General features: G+C 46.8%; 1 non-coding gene across 1 annotated transcript; it reads left to right on the top strand.

The window, feature by feature from the left end:
- The first annotated feature begins 21,008 nt into the window (after positions 1 to 21,008).
- On the top strand, positions 21,009 to 21,081 carry TRNAG-UCC (transfer RNA glycine (anticodon UCC)). The gene has a single exon. It is a non-coding gene; the product is annotated as a tRNA-Gly (tRNA).
- Positions 21,082 to 21,809: the final 728 nt, after the last annotated feature.

Genomic DNA, 21,809 nt, shown 5'->3' with positions numbered 1-21,809 from the left:
GGAGTTGGCGCTGCACCAGCTTCGCCCCATGGACCACCCTTAGGGGAAGCACACTGCACCTTTGGATGTTTGCTTTGGGGACTTCCCCACCTGGGTTCCTTTATAGATTGAACTCTGACATTTTTCATTTGTGTAAACATTCACAACAAGACAAAGGCCAGCTTGCTCTCCAAACAGACCGTAGAGGAACAGGGAATAGGTAACACTAAGAGTTGGGGGAGGGGACCATCCTACAGCCTAGGATGACCAAGAGTATGCAGGTAGCATGTAAGAGGTGGTTAAAAAAAGAAAAAGGACTAATGGTGTCAGCAGACAGAATGGGAAACATCAAAGTCTTGATTTAAAAAAAACTCAGGGAGCAATTTGGAATCCAGGTCCTTCCTTTAGCCAGTTTCATCTGCAAGGACACAGTTGGCTGGAGACTGATGGAACTGCCAAGTTTGGACACCTGGGAGGGCGGATATTGGCCTTCAGGCTCCTGCCATCTCCTGCACGATCCAAAGGGCACCGCCGGCCCAGCGAGGCTGTCCAGCTGGGAGGACGGTCCTTGCCATCTGCCTACCCCCTAAGGGCACAGGTGGCAGAGGAGGGTTCAGTCCAGAGACCAGTTCTGCTGAGGTCTCTGTCCCCAGGAGAGTAGATGAGGAGGTGGCTGGGATCTTTAGCTGCTGCTGGCAACTTGGAGGTATGGGGCAGGCAGCTCCCCTTATGGACCTACAATCCAAATGAAAGCAGCCCTGACCAGGAGTTCGGGGCAGCCCCAGGAGAAGGATGGGGAGCAGCTGCGTGTTCACAACTACCTATCTTCCATACTCCTCACTCCTCACAGTCAGCACATCTTGTTGTTCTTTCGTTGCTAAATCGTGTCCGACTCTTTTGCGACCCCATGGACTGTAGCCTACCAGGCTGCACCTAGGATTTCCCAGGCAAGAATATTGGAATGGGTTGTCATTTCTTTCTCCAGGTGATCTTCCTAACCCAGGGATTGAACCCACATTTTGGTAGGTGGATTTTTTACCAGTGAGCCACCAAAACCCTACCTTTTGCCTCAATGTCAGGCCCCTTTCCTCCCCCTTGGATTCATCTCCCTGCCTTGTCCCACATGCTTATTTCCCCCTCACCCCTGGCACAGGGTTTCTTTCAGTTCTCTACGCAATCCTTTTTAGGGTTCAGTGACTTTGCTCTTATTATTCCCTTTATCAGCAGTACCCTTCCCCTGATATCTGGCAAACTCCTGTGCGTGCCTCAATACCCAGTTTAAATGTTACTTCTTTGGTGAAGCTCTTCCCAACTCCACTATGCACTCAGTCTTGCAGTGAGGTCCCTGAAGTGACAAGTGACTATTTCTTTAAATCCACTATGTACCAGAGTGTGAAGTACGTAAAGGTTGTTGATAAATACCAGTTGAATGCAGGAGTACATGCAAATTCTGCTTTCATCCTGCTATTCCCTGCTTCCTAACCTTCAGTGGTGCTGTCTTATCTGGAGACTAAATTCCTGGCAATTGAACTCATCACGCATTTCCTGTACACATCATGAAGTGATTACTCCCATGTTTGGCATTGTAGAGAAATACAAAAATGCAAAAGAAAGTGTCTCCACCCTGAGTTCCAAAGAGTAAGACAAGAGAGGCCAGATGAAACAATGAGGAAGGCAGTGAGAGCTTCGGGGAACTTCCAGATGAAGTGAGCATCGCATCCAGCAGGGATGGATCCAAGACAGTCCCCTGGGGCACCATGACACATGTGAGTCAGCCTTGAAGGAAGGGCAGGTCGATTTTAACAGTTAGACATGGGCTGAGGGCATGAGGGCCTGGGAAGTGGGCATGAGGGCCTGGGAAGGGGGCATTCCTGGTCCCAAAGGCAAAACTATCCAGGGAATGTTTGGGGCTGTTTGGCTGAAGCAAAGTCCAGGAGGGAACAGGGCTTGCCCAGGGGTGACTCTCATCAGCAGGGTGGGCTCCCAAAGGACTCATTCAGCACTGGGTGTCTCCGGGGCTTCTGGGGGACAGGGTCTCACCAGCACTCTAGCTGTCAGAACCCAAGCAGGCAGAGAAGGAATGGAGCAAGGTGGGAATGTTTTAGAGTTTCCTCACTTCTCTGACATTTCCTAAATCCCATACCTAGTAGGAGATTGTCAGGGACCATCCCAATCCATCAGCCTCCTGCATGATAACCCACAGAACCTCTCCACCCTCTCTCCTTCAGAAGATGGGGACCTGTGGATCTTCAACCTAGGACACACAGCTAACATCTTAGGCACCATCTACCTGAAAGGGGCTTCCCTGGTGACTCAGATGGTAAAGAATCTGCCTGCAATGCAGGAGACACAGGACCAATACCTGAGTCAGGATCATCCCTTGGAGAAGGGAAAGGCAACTCACTCCAGTATTCTTGCCTGGAGAATTCCATGGACAGAGGAGCCTGATGGGCTACCATCCATGGGGTTGCAGAGAATCAGACACGACTGGGTGACTAACACTTTCACCTGAGAGGTAGCATGTGAAACACGGTGGGGATACCCAAGGATAGAGGACGTGGACTTCTAGTAATTAACCACATCCACAACCACAGAGCCAGGCCAAGCCAGGGAGTGGTATCAAGTGAAGACAGGAAGCAACAAATCTCAGCTTTTCCAGGGTACCATATACATCACTGTATGAACCAGGCAAGTGAAAGAGTGAGCTATTAATAAATATGCTACAATATAGGCACGAATAGGCCAATTCCAGGATAACCAGATGGTGGTCATCTGACCCACAAGAGTCTTAGGATTCTAGTATCTCTATCTCCAGACCTGTCCTCGGTCCTGAGCTCAAGACCCATAATTAGTTGCCTGCTGGTCATTTCCACCTGGACATCCCATAGCTACTCAACCACAATATACCCAAACTGAAGTCAGCAGCTCCCCTCCTCCTCTTCCCCTCACCACTGACTTTCCCCCTTCTGTGTTCCCATCTAAAGAAACAGCCCTGGTTTCTATGCATCTGTTCCAAACCAGACCTGGGGAGCCATCCCGTGTTATTCGCTGCCTCAACAAACCCAGGCAGTCACCTCCAGAGCTACTGCTTATCCCTCCTCCTGTCCTCTCCCACCTGTCCTTGTCTTGGACCACTGTAGCAGCCCCCTAACTGGTCTTCTATTTCATCCTTCCATTTGTACTTCTCAAGTCCGGGTCTGTCATGGCAGTGGAGTGATCTATAACATACACAAAATTTCAGTGGCTCCCCTTACACCTTTTAAATACATCTATGTATGAATATTTATGTATTGATTTATTTGGTTGCGTCAGGTCTTTCTTGTGGTATGCCGGCTCCAGAGAACATGGGCTCAGTAGCTGTGGTGCATGGGTTTAGTTGCTCCGAGGCATGTGGGATCTTAGTTCCCTGACCAGGGACTGAACCCGTATCCCTTGCGTTGGCAGGCAAATTCTTATCCACTGGACCACCAGGGAAGTCCCTCCCGTTACACTTGGACCCTTTCGGGTGGTTGTTTAGTCACTAAGGCGTGACCAACTCTTTTGCGACCCTGTGGACTGTAGCCCTCCAGGCTCCACTGTCCATGGGATTTCCCAGGCAAGAATACTGGAATGGGTTACCATTTCCTCCTCCAGGGGATCTTCCTGACCCAAGGATTGAAGCCAAGTCTGTTGCATTGGCAGGTGGATTCTTTACCACTAAGACACCAGGGAAGCCTTTTGAGTGGTAGCTGAGAACTTTTGGGTCCTCCACCCCCACCCCCACCCCAGGGCTTGTGTGTTCAGCCTCACCTCCACTTGCCATCCCACTCCCTGTTGTCTAGCTCAGTAAAAGCTCTGTGCTGCCATCCTCCAAATATTTTTTCAAGCTGCTCTCTACCTGGGGTGGGTGGCATTCCGCCTCTGGTTCTCCTGTGCCACAGCTGAACTTCAGGTAGCACCCACTGCACAAGCCACCTTGCCCTTTAAGGACTGACTTTCCTGCCACTGCAGCCATTTGTTCGTTCACAGAAAACAGTGTTAGATGTTAAGCGGTTAGAAATACATATAACAACACAGAGATAAAGCAAATGTGGCAAAAATGCAATCAATCAAACCATCTAGGTGAAGGACTCGGGGTGTTGATTGTATCATTCTTACAACTTTTCTTTGGGCTTTAAATTTTTCAAAATAGAAAACTAGGCTAAAAAAAAAAAAAAAAGAATAGAATATGGGCCTGAATAGAATTTCATTCAAACATAAGTTTACTGTGACCCGATTTGAGGGAGACCAGTATCCACTGAAATTCAGGCATGAGGTTTGCTGTTAAAGTTCCACATTTATCAGTAAATTTGTTGTGTTTAAATTTGAACATATAATATTTAAATGGGGGTGGGGGGCAGATTAGAATAAAAAACAGAGAGGTGGACAAAAGAAAATAAAATTATCCACAATGTCAGTACCCAGAAATAACAATTTTAACTATTTCAGAATATGCCTTGGTGGTAATTTTTGTGTGTAGATGTACTTTTTAAAGTAATTTTTACTGGAGTATAGCTGCTTTACATTGTTATGCTAGATTCTGCTGTATAGCAAAGTGAATCAGTTATTCATATACATATTATGTGTAGATATATTTTTAGATACAAAGTGGGTTATGCTCCACAGTTTTGTAAGTTCTTATTTTTACTCTATAGCATATTACAAATGACTTTCATATTGATAAATACACTGGCATTTTAATAACTGTACTGCTTTCCATGGAATAGGTGCCCTATAATTTATGTAACCCCATAATCTTTTTCCTACACACATGAACAGAAGCCCCATCTTTCTGATTCCTACACCTCCCATGACTTTAACCCAAAGAGGGGGCCAAAGTCAATGCTGGCCCTTTGTTTAGGGAGGTGACACGTTGCTATTTGGGCTTCAAAAGGGAGAATGAATACTGACAGGTTAGAATTAACTGGGAAAAGCTCCTCATCGCAAATGCTATGAGCATTTTAATAAGCAGAGTTCAATCTTCCTGGCAGCTCTGCTCTGGGAGGCCAATCGAACTTCAGGCCACGCCTGGCAAGGTTGAGAGGAGCTAAAAATAGCCCTAGAACTAAGCCTCGAGACTTTTCTGAATTCACAGGCATACAGGCTGCCCCAGAAGGACTTGCCACGCCAACATTTTCCATCTGCTGTTGTATGTTATGGTGCCTGAAATTCCTAAGGGTTACGGTTTTCTAAAAAGCTCCTGTCGGAAAGTAGGCAGCTGTCCTGGGAAGAGGATGGAGCGAGTCCCCATCAGGACCCAGAGGAGACAGCCAGGGCTTTGAAGTTAAACAGAATGAGGCTCGTGTTCCAGTTCCACCCATCACCAGCTGTGTGAACTTTGGTCCAGTCTTCAACCTCTCTGAGTCTCTGAGTCCTCATCCAGTAACAAGGGGATAAAAGGAGATAAAATACATCTACTTGTTGTGAAGATAAAATGGGATGATGCCTGGAACAGGGTTTAGGAAGTGAACAAATGCAGCTTATTGTTATTACTGAGGACTTGAATTTGTTTCTCCGATTGGCCAGGTGTGGTTTTGGGAGAGCTGAGTTTTCTCAGGGGGAGTAGTGAGCATGAGAGGAGCACAGCAGAGTCCCCACGCGTGATACACCATACAGGAGACATGGCTGCATGTCCAGGGTCACCTGAGACTTCAGGCAGGCCAGACATGTGCTAGAATGGCGCAGGGACCTTCACTCAATGCCATACCCTCATCATTCACAAATTTACCATTCAGAATATCGAGTATCCTCCAGTTGATCCTGAAGGTTTATGACCTGCGATAATTTCTGTTTGGCTAAAAATCCAATCACATGGACTCAGTGAGCAAGCGTGTCTAGTAGATTTCCCAGGAGCGGCCCCTCACAAGGCTCTGTAGCAGACATGACCCCAGCTCCTGACCCCAGGCCTGACCTCTGCCTGAGGTCCCCGTGGACTCATCACACAGGACCCCTGGCCCTGATTGTGATTGCATCCCATCCAGGGTTCCAGCAGTAGAGAAATGAAGGGACAGATGGCGGAGGATGACTGCTGGGTCAGATTGGCAACATTGACAGACAGGGCACAGATAGCGAAACTGATCTTTAAATGGGTGCTCTGGACTGCACTGGTCTTCACCTCTGTCTTACTTCCTAGGGCTGCTGTATTATAGCAGCACACGCTGGGTAGCAGAGAACAACCGAGATGCATTGTTTCCCAGTTGTGGAGGCCAGAAGTCAGAGAGAGCTGGAGACTGGGCCCCACTCTTTCTGAAACCTGTTGGGGAGAATCTTCCTTCCTCTTCTAGCTTCACCAGCAGCCCTTGACTTTCCTTGGCTTAGAGACACCTCATTCCACTCTCTGCCTCCCTTGTCGCATGACTGTCATCTGCCTGAGTAACTCTGTCCTCTTCTTACCAGGACACCAGTCACATTGGATCGGGCCCCCCACCCCAGTTTGACCTCATCTGAACTGATTGCATCGGTAACAAACCCTATTGCCAAATAAGATTAATTTCTAAACCAAAAAAAGAAAGAAGGATCACTTTCTGAGGTACTGGCGGTTAGGCCTTTAACGTATCATTTTAGTGGGGTATACAGCTGAACCTATAATACCCATAAACTCATCTTGAGATGAACATTCTCTCCTCAGTGCCCAAGCTCAGCTCAGAGCAACATCAAACATCCTCTCCACAGCCAGAAGAGCCCTTAGGACAGACCCTGGGGACCCCTGGCCCATGCCCTGCAGCCTGGCAGAGGCACATCAGAGAGGAGGGAGGCAGGCACCTCGCCCCCCTTTCTCAGTGACTGTCATCACTCAAGTCCTCCTCACGCCCTGTAGAGTACCCCGGGAGCTGGGAGCCCCAGAGTCCCGGGCTCTGACTCCTGGAAACTTCCAACCCCTGTAAAACAGGGAGTGAAGAGACAGAACAGAGAGAAGCACCCACCCGCCGCCTTCTCCTGTACTCAGATCATTACAGCCCAGGCAGGTTATGTGGCCAGAGGAATGGCATGAAGGGGACTGAGCCCCTGCTTCCTGCCCCTGAGACAGCTGGCCACCCCTGGTGGCCCGCCAGTGCAAGAGGCCAACAGGGACTTCCTGATCCAATCACTCAAGTACATTAGAAAGGGGAAAGTGATGACAAAGCTCTTTGCACTTTTCTTAATACATTTTAAAATTCTTAACAAAACAAACCTCAGGGCCTGAATAAATTGGCTCCCAGACGCTGGCCAAGGAACAAACTGCTTGGAAAGAATGGGGAGTTGGAGAGGGGATGGTTCAGGAAGCAGGGTGAACGAATAGCCTGTCCCTACACCCAGAGTCAGGGAGCTTCCTAATGAGATGCCTCTGCAACCTGTCTGGAACCCGGAGCCCCAGAGCCCCCAGGCAGGCAGGGAGGGGCTCCCTTGGTTCCCTTCCCCAGCAGTACCAGGACAGTGGCTATGGGCAAATCTCCCCCACCCTCAACAACCCCTAAGACAAAGCAGGACAAGCACCTAAGCCTGGACCTCCCCCAATCTCACCTGCCCAGAGAGAGGCTGGCCCTGAAATCCCTCCCTATGAGGTGGGTCAGCTCTGAGGCCAAAGGGCAGCCACAGACACAGCCTGTTAGAGCAGAGCTGGAGGAGGCCTTTGCCAATTCTCTCCCGTTGGCAGTCTGCTCTGCAGCAACTGACATCTGAGGGGTCAGGTGGGAAATTGCCCTCCTGGTGGCAATGACCTCTCAAGGCTTTTCCCCATCGTTCATCTCCCCAAATCATGGGGATGAGTTTTCATTCTCTGAGGGCACTGTCCTCCATGACTGACCCCAGCAGTGGTCAGGCTTTGTCTGGTTTTGGGCCTCCCGCCTCAGCCCCTGGTCCACCCACTGGACACCAAGTGGGGCTTGATGGGGCTTGATGTGCACTCCGCAGCTCAGGGAGGAGGCAGGGCTGGAGACTGAAATGCCGGTGTGGTGGGGGCGGGGGAGGGTTTGCAGACCAAGAGGTTTCTGTCTAAGGCTTGGCCTTAGACAGGAGCAGGGACAGGTCCTCCACTGTGACAGGAGCGAGAGGCAGGTGGGCACTGGGGACTGGGGAGAGGTCAGTGAAGGAGTTCCCGTTAAAGGTTTGTTTTCTCCAGGAAGGATGAGATGGACAAAGAACACGGCAAGGGTGCAGGCAGACAGGGCTCCCCTAGGAAGCCGAGTGACAAAGGCCTGCTGGTGTCTGGTGTTGTGTGAAGTTTGGGGTCATGAACAGAAAGAGGCCGCACAGTCAGCCCAGATGCAAGCTCTCCTGCAGCCGCAGAGTGGGAATGAGCTTGGGTTTAACAGAAGGGGAGGGAAGGCAAGGAAGTTAAGGGTATTTGGTAAGTTGGACGGTGGACTCTAAGCCAGATAAGAGAGGGTGGGGGAAATGGCAGGATGAGCATGATGCCACTCTGTGCCCTAGGCCAACTGACCTTAGACAAATGGCTTGCTGGGCCTCAGTTTCCTCATCTGTACAATGGGGATAAGACCCATCCTGCTTAATTATTGTGAGACCAACACGAGAGAGGGTTTCCCAGGTGGCACTAGTGATAAAGAACCCGCATGCCAAGGCATGAGACATAAGAAATGCGGTTTCTATCCCTGGGTTGGGAAGACCGCTGGAATAGGAAATGGCAACCGACTCCAGTATTCTTGCCTGGAAAATCCCATGGACAGAGGAGCCTGGTGGGCTACAGTCCATGGGGTTGCAAAGAGTTGGACACGACTGACGCGACTTAGCACACATCCAACATGAGAGAACAAACTCAGTATCTAACATTGCCTGCTTTTCAGCACTCACTTCATAACTGCTAACTCTGGGCCTTTGATATCTTCCAGGGCCCACCTGTTTGTTCTGGTAAAGATTCCAAGGATAGGTCTGGAGCTTATTCACAGGGGAGGGTAAATTACTAAGGCACTGTGACCCTCCCCTGGGCATTTGCAGTTGAGCTGCAGCACAAGGATCAGATTACAATCTTCTTTTTTAAAAAAAAGGAGGTGGTGGGGAGGGGAGGCATCCTTCCCAGCACCTGAAATCACACTTACTCAAGGCTCTCTCCAGTGTCTGGACCCCTCGGATCCCCTCCCCCAAAGGCCTTTGACCTTGAGGAGCCTCTAGTCTCATAAAAGTGCCTCTTTTTACACGCAGCTGAACAAACCAGCTGAGCTTCAAGTGGCTGTGCTTGGAGCTTTCAAATGAGCCTCGAGCGCCCCATTTGGATCAGAGTGCAGCTCCTCCCCAGACTTGCTTCTTTTATCTGAAAGTTGAAGATCATCCCCGAGACATGTCATGACCCAGATCTCAGGGTTCTCCAAGGTCAGCCTGACTCCAATACAGAGAAAGTGAGGAACTGCTGGGACGCCAGGAAGATCTCATGCCCCTAAAAACCCTCTCTGAGCTGCTAGTCAGGAACTGAGCATCCCTCACACTGGGCCAACACCTTCCACTCTGCCTCGGGAGACCAGACACCTGAAGGAGGAGAGCCACACAGCTGCCACTTGCACCAGCAATGAAGTGACCGGCAGCAGGACTTTCCTGAGCGCTTGTGCTGGTAGGTGGAAGCTCTGGGCAGCTGCAATGGGAGCGTGGTCAGATCACACCAGCCACAGATTCTAGTTCACCAATCACACTCAACACAGCATGAGGCTGGCATTTCATCCCAACTCTTGCTTTTCCCCGAGGTCTTCATTAATTCTGCAAGTTAACTTTCTGTGTTCTGTGTCAGTGGTCAGTTACAGGAGGAATCCATTCCTGTCACCAGATCCACAGTCCGTCCCCTCCCTCCACAGCACTGCTCTGAGAGGCTGTGTGTTTGAGAGGTTCAAAGCATGCATCAAGGGAGTCAGGCCTTGCAACGTCTGTCTCCAGGGCAACCCAGGAGTCAGTAGGAATCACTCAACTCTGTTGTATCTTCCAGATCCTGCGGAGATCTTGTGCCACGTCCTGAGACAGGGGACCTGGAACCTTGTGCTAAGTCAGCGCCAGTTATGACCGTTGATATTAGGACAGAATGTTCTGGAACTCCCTGAGCTCTTTCCCACACATCTCATCTGTCCTCCCCTCTCGCCTGTGAGGAAGGGCAGGCAGGCTTAGACAGGAAGCAGGCTCAGAGAGGCTACAGGATTTGTCCCAGATACACAGTTATTGGGGGGTGAGCTGGGGTTAATTTCCAAGTCCTCCGTCTCCAGATCCAGGGCCGTTCCCATTGCTGAAGGAACAGTACTGGTAGCAAAACCTAAAGCAGGTCTGCTCCCTACCACGCCATCCACCAAAGAGGAAGAGGAAAGAGGGAGGTCAGGGCCGAACGCCATCCTGGAACCCAAGGGAAGTACATGCAGGCTAAGTTGCTTCAGTCATGTCCAACTCTTTGGGACCTCATGGACTGTAGCCCACCAGATTCCTCTGTCCATGGGATTCTCCAGGCAAGAATACTGGAGTGGGCTGCCATGCCCTCTTCCAGGGGATCTTCCTGACCCAGGCATCGAACCTACCTCTCTTGTGTCTCCTTCATTGGCAGGCAGGTTCTTTACCATTAGTGCCTCCTGGGAAGCCCCACCCAGGGAAGAGCCTGCTGTATTTCCCCAGTGTGATCGTTCTTTTCCTTCCGTGTTGTCCAGACACGTGTTTGGGGATCTTCCAATGGCTTTCTCTTGTGGTTGGGGATAGCACCTTACTTCTCCAAGGAGACAGAGACCTGAGATTTGATGAGTTATCTTCCCAGAGAAGGCACTTTGTGTACTGAAACTTTTTCTCCATTAAAGACTCTAACATGGATCAGAATGAGTGAGTTTTGATTTAGAAAAGTAGATGGAATCTAGATGCAGGCCTGGGACCTTAGAGAGCTGCGAGCTCCTGGTCTCCAGAGACACGACTGAATGTTTACCTAAGGTCATGTGAGTGCTACTGCAGTGCCAAAGGTCCCCCTGGAAGGGGGTGCAGTGTGGGGCTTGCCTGGTGAACTGCCCAGCATGAGTGGTGCTGCTGACCCCTAAGTGTTCCTACCAACATTGGTATCTTTTCAGACCCATCGAGTCAGTTACATTGAAGAAACTGAGGCAGCTTGGTAGGTTCTTCTCTCTGTGATGTCAGAACTGGAGCCAGGCTGACTCCTTCAAAGACTGCCTTGCAAAGCGAAGGATGTCTGCTCCATCCAGGAAGGGCATCTCACACTCTCTTGGCTTCCCTGGGACCTCTCACTGAATCCTCCTATTTTATTCTGAGCCTTCTTAGAGCTACACTGTGGTGGTGAGAAGGGTCTAAGTGCCTATGAAGTTTGGGCAGTAAGAAAAAAACTTACAGGTTTGATGCAGCACAAAAAATGTCCTTAGCATGGAGAAGTCTACTCTATGACACCATCCTAACATTTCCTATTAATCTATTAAGCAGTCTTCCTGGCATCAGCAGGCGAGGAGTATGTTCTGCAGCTATTTCATGCCCACCTTCCATGAACATGTTTGCTCATCCTTAAAGCAAAGATCTTTCTCATTGTTTTCTCATAGAAGCCAGTTCACCATAATCAAAACACTGCAATCTTAGCGGCCCAATTAAGATCTTTAAATATATCTTGGTAATAAAAAGATGCTCAACATTGCTAATTATTAGAGAACTTCAAATCAAAACTATGGTAAGGTACCACGCCATTCCTGTCAGAATGGCCATCATTAAAAAGCCTACAAATAATAAATCCTGGGGAGCGGATGGAGGAAAGGAAGCCCTCCTACACTGCTGGTGGGAATGTAAACTGGTGCAGCCACTATGGAGAACAGTATGGAGGTTTCTTTAAAAACTGAAAGTAGAGTTGCCATATGATCCAGCAACCCCACTCCTGGGCATATACCCAGACAAAACGATAATGCAAAAGATTCATGCACCCCTGTGGCTTAGCAGCACTGTTTACCATAGCCAAGACATGGCAACAACCTAAATGTCCAATGACAGATGAATGGATAAAGAAGATTTGATATATATACACAATGGAATATGATTCAGCCATAAAAAAGATTGAAATAATGCCATTTGCAGGAATATAGATGTACCTAGAGATTATCATACCAAGTGAAGTCAGAAAAAGAAAAATACCATATATCTCTTGCATACACAATCTAAAATGTAACACAAATGAACTTATTTATGAAACAGAAGCAAAGTCATTATAGAAAACAAACTTATTATTATAAAAGGAAAGGGGAAGGGATTAGGAGCTTGAGATTGGCAAATACAAACCAGCATATATAAAATAGGTGAAACCGGTCATGCTGTGTAGTACAGGGAACTAACATATTGAGTATAAGATAGTCAATATCTTATACTAAACCATAATGGAAACAAATATGGAAGAGATATGTGTGTGTGTGTGTGTGTGTATATATACATATATATATAACTGAATCACTCTGCTGTACATCAGAAACTAATAACATTGCAAATCAACTATACTTCAAAGAAAAAAAAAACAAATATAAATATATTTTGGTAGCTATTCTCAAAACCTTATTCAAAGAACATGTTCAGTGGATAAAGGCTTCTTCATTTTGCACACATACAGGACCATGTGTAAAAGCACACTAGTTAATTTCCAGCCTCTGTTAGATCAAAACAAGTCATAGATGAATAACAGTATGATTTAAGGAAGGGCCATTGGTCCGTCCCTTGAGTGGTCAGAGACCAAAAGGATTTGAGAGATGGACATGTCAGGTCAGGCCAACTGTTGGTTATAAATGAGCGTCTAGCTGATCTTGGGTTCACATTTTTTGGTCACTTAATGTTTCCTGAAAGACTGAGATGCCTGTGACTGCACGAGACAAGGAACAGGAATATGATTCACCCTGACTTCTGAGTTATCAGTATTTTGTCTTATTGTCCTGGAACAGACACTGTTGATGTTCTTCCCAGAACTCCTAGACATCCCCTTGAGCGTTGCTGTGCACCCCCTCCCCAACTTCCATGCATCCACACCTACGTTAAGAAGACAGCCCTTAGGTTACTACTATTCTCAGCTGAAAGCGCCTGGGAGCTTGTATCCGCAGGGGTTAGCCCACAGCCAAGGACAGGCTCGTGCAGAAACAGGGCAGACTGGAGTTTCCCAGAATGGCCACATCAGTGTTCTACATGTTCTTCCAGAACACTGTTGCTGCCCCACCAAGAGCTGGCGAAATCGAGTGGGCCTTTGTGACTACCTCAGCACAGAATGTGGTGAAAGTGATACTGTATGATTCATGAGGCTAGGCTAGGAAAGGCAATACTGCTTCCATCTGCCTCTCCCGCTCTAGACACGTGGTCCTGGAACTCAGCCACCATGTTGCGCGCAAGCCCAGGCCATGTGGGGACGGTATGGATGGATCTGTTGGTCTCTGCCTGCTAACTGCAGTTGGGATGAATCCCCAGACATGTGGGTGAGTAAGCCTTCAGAGGAGGCCAGGCCACAGCCTTCCAGCTGCTTTAGCTCAACGGAAAGAAAAAGAGATGAGCTATTCCCATCAAGTCCTGCCCCAAACTGAAGACGTATGAGAGAAGTGAGTGTTGTCATTGTCTTAAGCTACCACTCTTGGGGATGGTTTCCCGTGCAGCAAGAAATACTTCATACAGACTGAGGGGCCTGGAGGCAAGATGCTACCATAATAAAGCTGCCAGGGACTTCTCTGGCAGTCCAGTGGTTAAGACTTCGTCTTATAATGCAGGGGGTGCAGGTTCTATTGCTGGTCGGAGAGCTTAGATCCCTCATACCTCCCAGCCAAAAACATAAACAACAGAAGCAATATTGTAACAAATTCAATAATGACTTTTAAAATGGTCCATATGTTTTAAAAAGACCTTAAAAAAAAAAATAAAGCCTCCAAATGCGTCTTTGGGACTGGGTGCTGGCGACTAAATGGACCTTGAAGAAATGACCGCTAAAAACCTAAAGGGCTTCAGAGGAACTGTCTGGACAAGATGGGTGGCTGTGGATCCACAACGATATTCCACTTGCCCTTCTAGAATCATGCCACTCCCCAGGAAGAAAAGTGAAAGTGTTAGTAGCTCAGTCGTGTCCAACTCTTTGTGACCCCATAGACTGTAGCGAACCAGGTTCTTCTGTCTATGGAATTCTCCAGGCAAGAATACTGGAGTGGGTTACCATTTCCTTCTCCAGGATTCTTCCTCACCCAGGGATGGAACCTGGATTTCTTGCCGGATTTCTTGCATTGCAGGTGATTCTTTACAAATGAGCCATCAGGGAATCCACACCCCCACCCCACCCCCCGCCCAAGAAAAAGTGGAGCTTTATTTTCTCTTCCCTTTGAAGTTGGGCAGGCTGCAATTTTGCCTAAATGAAAGAGCAAAATTATTACTGTCACTGTGTTAAGCCACCATGGGGGATGGACAGGGAAAGATGGAGTCATGGGGCTAATCTATCAATTACTCTAGACAAACACTTTAAAAACCAAATAAACATTGGTTATTCCTAAATTTAATAAGAAAAAACCCAGCAATACCATGATTTTTATTACTTTTTCATGTTCCTACCTAATTCTAAGCCTTCTCTGGGTAAAAAAACCTCCAACTCACTAAAGGAGCAATAATTTTATCATTTGAAGGGGATCAGGGTCACCATTCCAGGCAACTAGGTGTGACTTTCTTGCCAGGCTAGAGTCACCCACAGACCACATTTTTGGTTGGGGTGAGATCTGCAGCAATAGACTCATGAGATTTTTCTCATGACAGTAGGGACAATTGTAGCCCCGCTATATTGTAGCTCAGCTTAAACTTTGCAGTTTAAGACCACCCTCCAAACAGGGTGGTCTCACAGCCTGTGCCCTGCGTGACACCTTCCCTAATTATCAAGTGTGGTTTCAGTTTGCAAACCTCACTCACCCCCCACTCTTACCCCCATTCCTTCCACACTCCATTAGAACTTGTCTATTGACTGCTTAATGCTGTTCTAAATTCTTTTTGTGCTCTTCCAATCTGGCAGGGCCACGCCTCTTGAATATATTTAAATCCAATTGGATTCTGAGCATCTCTCCTGTCTTTGTCTGGCTCCTTTTGAGGCCATTTCAGTGACAGACAGAATGAACAAAGATGACCCTTGCAGCATCATTTATAACAGCCTAACAATTGGAAACAAGTGGAATGCCCAATAAAGAAGCTGTTGAGTCTTCAGTTGGGTCACATTTGGGGTAAGACAGCAAGAGGGGAAACTGCCAGCAGCCCATCCAGGCCTAGGAAAGCCTCTAGAACAGGCTGGGGCATTGGAGACCTTGGCCACACACAGCACTTGGGATCTATAAACCACATACCTCCTTAAACCCAAAGCAGTGCTGACTGCACAAAGCAAAGTTGTACAGCTGCCAGAGGGTGGAGACAGTCTGTGTCTGCTCACTGCACACATGCTTCCAGGTACACACAGGCACAGAGCACATAGGCGAGGACCTACCTCACATCCGCACCCAGAGCCCAAGATGCAGAAACCTAACGACTATAATAGGTCTGCGACCTGTGTCTCCCTTGCAGGAAGAGGCCAAATGTACTCATTCAAACCAAAATTCGGAGGTGGCTCTGGAACATCTATGTAGGAAGGGCTTAGGGAGGACAATCTGGTTGAAGAGGAAGCTGGCGGATTTGGGTGGAAGCCAGGTCAGCATATCAAGTATGGTGTTTGTAACTGGAGATTACAGCTCACCACTCTCACAGTCAGCCCTTGGCACTGTCTCTATTAGAGACAAGCAGCAGTAAAAGAGTCTGTTGGAGACTGCCTCTATTAGCGATCCTATTCCCCTCTCCGCCCCCAAACCCAAGACCCTCCAGTGTGGGACTCAGGTGCCAGAGGTAGGGACAGGAAATTGGACTTGATGAGGGAGGTCCCTGGAGAGCAGAAAATCCCTTTTAACAATACGTTATCTGGCTTAGTGAGCAGGTAGGGTGGGAAGAATGGCTGGGACTTGCTTTCCGGGTAGGAAAGCTGAAAAGTGAAGATCACGCTTGCGCAGGCAGAGCTCTCCAGAAGGCCCCAGGGTTTACCGCTTGCTCCTCCAAGTGCTGAGTCAGCAGAGGACCTTGGCAGTCATTTAATTCTGTATCCAGCCGTGTCTGTACCAGTATCAGCCCCTGACTCGGAATTAACTGGCCTTCACATCTATCTCTGATGCTTGTCTTGTGCATGTTGAAGAATCACAAAGGAGGAGGAGAAAATTCAAGCTGTTGGGGAGTGCTGCATAGGCAGGAAACACACCAGTCCAGGGCAGACAGCCCTGGAGAGGGCACCAGCCCAACCCCGCTGGGCAGGACGTGGGGGGAGGTACTCAGGCTTAGTGCTGATGGCTTGACCTGCAGAAGGCTGAGAGGAGACCACAGCTGAGTGGTGGAGGCACGCCCCAGCCCTGCCTACTGGGCCCTTTGTGTCAGAGGAGGTCAGACACTCTGCCAGCTGCAGGTAATTCAACCAGCACGAGTGTGCCCAGGCTGCCCAGCTCTGTTTCAGATGTTGTGTGTTTGGGGTGGGAGTAGGGTCTGGGAGAAAAGCAAGAAGGGGGGCTTCCTGAATTAGAGGAAATGCAAGACTGTGGGCCAGACTCCAAGCGTGAGGGCAGGCAGAGAGGTGCCTCTTTTTGGCCACAGCCCAGGGATCAGAAAACCTGGGCTCCAGACTATGTATCACCACTCAGGGCTCATACTATTTTGATACAACCATTCGACACATGATTTTAAACTATAACATAGATGATATGTCTCAAATGGCAGTATTAAATGAAAGGGCCCAGGGACAAGAAGCTAGTTATAAAAGGCCAAAAATCGTATGATTCCACTTTTATATAATGTTCAGAAAATAGGTGGTTCAGATGGTAATGAATCTGCCTGCAGTGTGGGTTCGATCTCTGGGTTGGGAAGATGCCCCAGAGAAGGAAATGGCAACCCACTCCAGTAGTCATGCCTGGAGAATTCCATTGACAAAGGAGCCTGGCAGGAGTCGGACACAACAGTGCAACTAATACTTTCATTTTTTCACTTTCAGAATAGGCAACAGAAAGCAGATTAGTGGCTACGAGGAGCTGAGGGCAGCAGGTAAGAGAGACTTCTCAGTGAGTACAGGGTTTCCTTTGGGGTGATGAAATAAGTTGGAACTGAAGAGTAATGTTGGCTGCACAACTTTGGGAGTGTACTTAATGCCACTGAATTGCCCACTGTAAAATGGTTAAAATAGTACATTTTTTGGTTATGTGTACTTTATCACAATTTTTTTTTTAATGGAAGGTCCCATTGATTTCCTGCATGACCTTGAAGGCAAAAAGCTCTTGGCCTTCAATCCTTTTCCTCTGTAACATGAGGCTGTTGGGCCCGCCTGTGTCCAGGGCTGTAGGAGTTTGTGTGGGAGTGGAAAGGACACAGGCCAGGACTCCAATCTCACCCACAAGCCTCACCTGCGGTGTGACCTGGGCCAGTCACTCAGGCTCTCTGAATCTCCCCCCATGTCATCTTCTATAACCAGGACTGTTGGAAGTCCAGACTTTTGATGTGTGTTAGAAACAATTTTTTATAAGAAAACAAATATTTATAAACAAAGGAAAGAATGTAAAATTGTGTGTGACGTGTGTGTGGTGCCTGGCATAGATACAAGGGCTCCTCCTTCATTAAAAGGAAGCTCTTATTATTAGCTAATAATTATTTTAAATAAAACAAATGAAGGTGAAAGAGAGTTGTAAAGTAAAACTCCTAATTAAACCTGGAACTGTTAGTAGCATCTCATAGAAAAATGGGATTGGAATCAACTCATTTGGGATTTGAAAGGTGAGATTCAGACAGGTATGCGTGGGAAAAGGGCAGGACAGGACGCCCATGAGTAAAGGCTTAGAGGTGGAAGCATGCTGAGGCCAATGAGATTAGTTTGGCTGGAACAGACTATTTGGGGTACATGGAGAAAGACAAGATTCTGGGCTTCTTTGAACATCAGGTCAAGGAGTTTGGACCTTATTCTGAGGGCACTGGGGAGTCATGGATGGTTCTTGAGCAGCTGAGCAACATGATGGCTATGGTGACATAAGAGGATGTATCTAGCCCATTCCATGCAGAAATGATGTGGAGCTGAGAGTCTAAAGGCCAGGAGACCAGCCTGGCAACTATTGCTTTAACCTGTTATAAGGTTAAAGGATAGGGCATGAGTGTGGGAACTGACCAATCTAAGAAATACCCAGGGGAAGGACCTAGAGAAGTTTTTCTGGACTCCTGACTCACCTGACATCACTATGTCATGGCTGCTGGCGTTAATAGCACCAGTCTGGCTATTTCTCATCTGTGGGCGTTTTCCTTGAAAAACTTAGAACGTGGTGTCCAGGAAAATGATTCAAGGGGCACACATAGATCTGAGATGATGAGCCCAGGTCAGAAATGATAAGCACAAAGCTGAGTGTGAGGAAGGAGCTGGCCTTCTGCAAAAGAGGCTCAATCCTGCTACCAGGCCTGGATTGGGCACAAATTTCCAAGGCACTTGGGCTGGGCTAGCAAGTCTGCAGGATGGCATCCAGAAGGGCTTGTCAATCCCCAAGTGGCAGCTACAGGGCACCCTCTGGCAGGGAAAGTCGGCATTTATACCACTTATTCATAATCACCTCTATTCCCAGCAAGTGGTGCCACATCTATTGCTACAGATCTGGAGCTCACCTAGTAGATGACCATCCTACGTTAAGATATGTGGGAGCACAGTTACCCTGCAGAGACCTGAACACTGAAAACTGCAAAACACTGCTGAGAGCAATCACAGATATGAACAAATGGAGGGATATATAGTACTCTGGTCACGGCTCATAAGGCTCAGTATTGTTAAGACACCAATTCTCCCCAAATTGTTCCCTAGAGTCAATGAACCCCCAATCAAAATCCTAAAAGGCTCTTTTGTAGAATCAACAAACTGATTCTAAAATTTACATGGAATAGCCAAAAGGACTTCGAGAAAGAATAAAGCTGGAGGAAAATAAAGATAGACAAATAGATCAATGACACAGAATACAAAGTCCAGAAACAGATCCAAGTAAAAGGACAAGTGATTTTCAGCAAAGATGCAAAGGTAATGCAGAGGAGAAAGGAACCTTTTAAACCTACCACATTGAACCAACTGGAGGGCCAAATGCAAAAAATGAACTTCCTATGCCTCGCCATATACAGAAACTAACTCAAAATGAATCATAGCCTTAAAGGTAAAGCCTACAACTGTAAAATTTGTAAAAGAAAACAGGAGAAAAATCTTGGCGGCCTTGGGTTAGGCCAAGTTTTCTTGTATTATCAAAAGTATGAACCGAGAAAGAAACTCATGCATCAGACTTCATCCAAATTAAGAATTTCTATTTGAAAGATACAGTTAAGAGAATGAAAAGATAAGCCACAAGTTGGGAGGAAATATTTGCAAATCATAAATCTGATAAAGGACTTGTATCTAGTATATAAATAATAAACTCTCAAAATTCAATAATAATAATATAAGCAACACATTTTTTAAAAATTGGCAAAAGATTTAACAGAGACTTCTCCAAAGAAGACACAGATGGCAAATACATGAAAAGATGCTCAACACTAGTCATTTTGAAATGCAAATCAAAATCACAATGAGATATCACTACACATTATTAGAATGGCTAAAATTAAAAGACTGATTCTGCCAAATGTTGGAAAAGACGTGGAGTAACTGGAACTCTCATATACTGCTGGTGGGAGTGTAAAGTGATACAATCAACTTAGAAAATAGTTATTTTCTTATAAGTTAAATATTCTACTCATAGATATTTACTCTGGGGAAGCCAAAGCATATGTCCATTCAAAGATAAGTACACAAATCTTCATAGCAGCTTATTCACAATAGCTCCAATCTGTAAACACCCCAAATAGATATTTGGGGAATAGAAAAACAAATTGTTTTATATTCATATAATGGACTAATAGTGATATAAAGGAATGAATTAGTAATACAAGCAACAATATAGGTAAACCTCAAAATAATTATGTCAAGTGAAAGAAGCACACTAAAAATAACACAAATTCTAGAAAATGTAACTAATCTGTAGTTTGATCAGTGGTTGCCTGGGAGTAAGTAGGTAGAGAGAGAGACAGGTAGGAGGGAGAAATTAAAAAGGGGCACAAGGAAACTTTGGGGAATGATGCTCACTGTCTTGTGTTGATAGTTTCATAGATAGATACACGTTAGACCTCATGAAATTATACCTTTCATGCATGTGCAGTTCAATGTTTGTAAGTTATATTTCAATAAACCTTTTTGGAGAAAAAACAAACCTTTAAGTTCTTTGCATCCCATTTAAAGCAAAAGCCAAAGCCCTTACAGTAGTAAAGCTACATAGCTGGCTGACTTCTATTCATAGTGTTATCTCCCCAGCTTCCAGAAGAGTGCTTGGAGCAGTGAAAGAGTTAAATAAGTATTTGTTGAATGACTGCCTAGGGCCCCAGTTAATCAATTAGTCGTTTGGCAATTATGGTTAAGAACAAGGTGAGGAAAAAAAAAAAAAAAAAGAACAAGGTGGATTTCCTTGAATGATTAAACATGCAGGTACCACGTGACCTCGCAATTCCATTTCTAAGTACAGTCTCAAGAGAAATGTAAATATCTGTTCTTAATAAAAAGGTAGAAACAACCCAAATGTCCAACTAATGAATTAGTAAATAATAGATAATATATCCATACAATGGAATGTTATTTGGCCATAAAAAGGAACCACATACCACAACATAGATGAGCCTTGAAAACATACTATGAAGCCAGTCACATATTATATGATTCCAGTTACATGAAATGTCCAGATTGGGCAAGTCTATAGAGACAGGAAGAAGAGTTGCTGCTTGGGGTGCTGACATGGTGATGTGAGGGGAGTGATAGCTAAGGCATACAGGGTTTCTTTTGAGGGTGTTGAAAATGTTCTAAAATTGTGGTGATAGCTGTATATATCTGTGGATAAACTAAAACCATTGAATTATACACATAAATGGATGAGCTGTATGGTGTGTAGATTATATCTCAATAAAGCTGTTTAAAAATAAAGAGCATGGGGAGTTCCCTGGTGGTCCAGTGGTTAAGACTCTGAGCTTCCACTGCAGGGGGCCCAGGTTCAATCCCTGGACAGGGAACTGAGATCCTGTATACTGTGAGGTGTGGCCAAAAAATAAATAAAGTAGTTTAAAAAATAAAAATAAAGAGCATGGTGGTGGGTCAGGGGAAGGCACAGCTCTTGCTAAGATTTTGAGTGGAGAACAGTAATCCCTTGTTACAGTCCATTCACGGGGTCTCCAGCTCACATGCCCTCTCCTGGCACTGCCACCCACAGTTAATGAATCAATCAAGAGTAATTCCATTTTTGAACAATGCGTGCCTGCTGCGGGGGAGAGCACTTCACTTGTCCTGCCTGGAGAGATGCAGATGGTTTGAAAGATGGGAGCCTGAGAATACCTCCCAGGGCATGAGGAAGCCATGTGGCACAAAATCCTCAAGGGGTGCAGTCCCATCAAATGCCCACTGAGAATGGACATGGTCCAATGTGTCCAGCAGAGAAGGGGTTAAGGGCTCAGAGAGGACTCTGGGTTTGCTGAGGTCGCCCTGAGGGTGAGCTCTGACTGGAGGAAAGGCCCTCTCTCTCGGGACAAGCAAATGAGAGCAGGTGGCTGACAGCCCCACAGCCCACCGCTGGGGTTCTTACAGCTGCCTTGAGCTGCCTGAGCCACATGGCATCCCCCAGTTGCCTCACAATGATAATACCTTCTATTTATACCAAACACCTCTCCTCCCAGGAGAGTGCTGTGTTTTCCCAACATCGATTCAGTAAGCCAGCCAGACAGAATTGAATTAAAATTCACAGCAA

This window comes from Bos javanicus, chromosome 11 (genome assembly GCF_032452875.1).
Source record: "Bos javanicus breed banteng chromosome 11, ARS-OSU_banteng_1.0, whole genome shotgun sequence".
NCBI classification, from domain to species: domain Eukaryota; kingdom Metazoa; phylum Chordata; class Mammalia; order Artiodactyla; family Bovidae; genus Bos; species Bos javanicus.
Note: the sequence above shows the minus strand (reverse complement) of the source record. Positions and strands in the feature narration are given on the sequence as shown.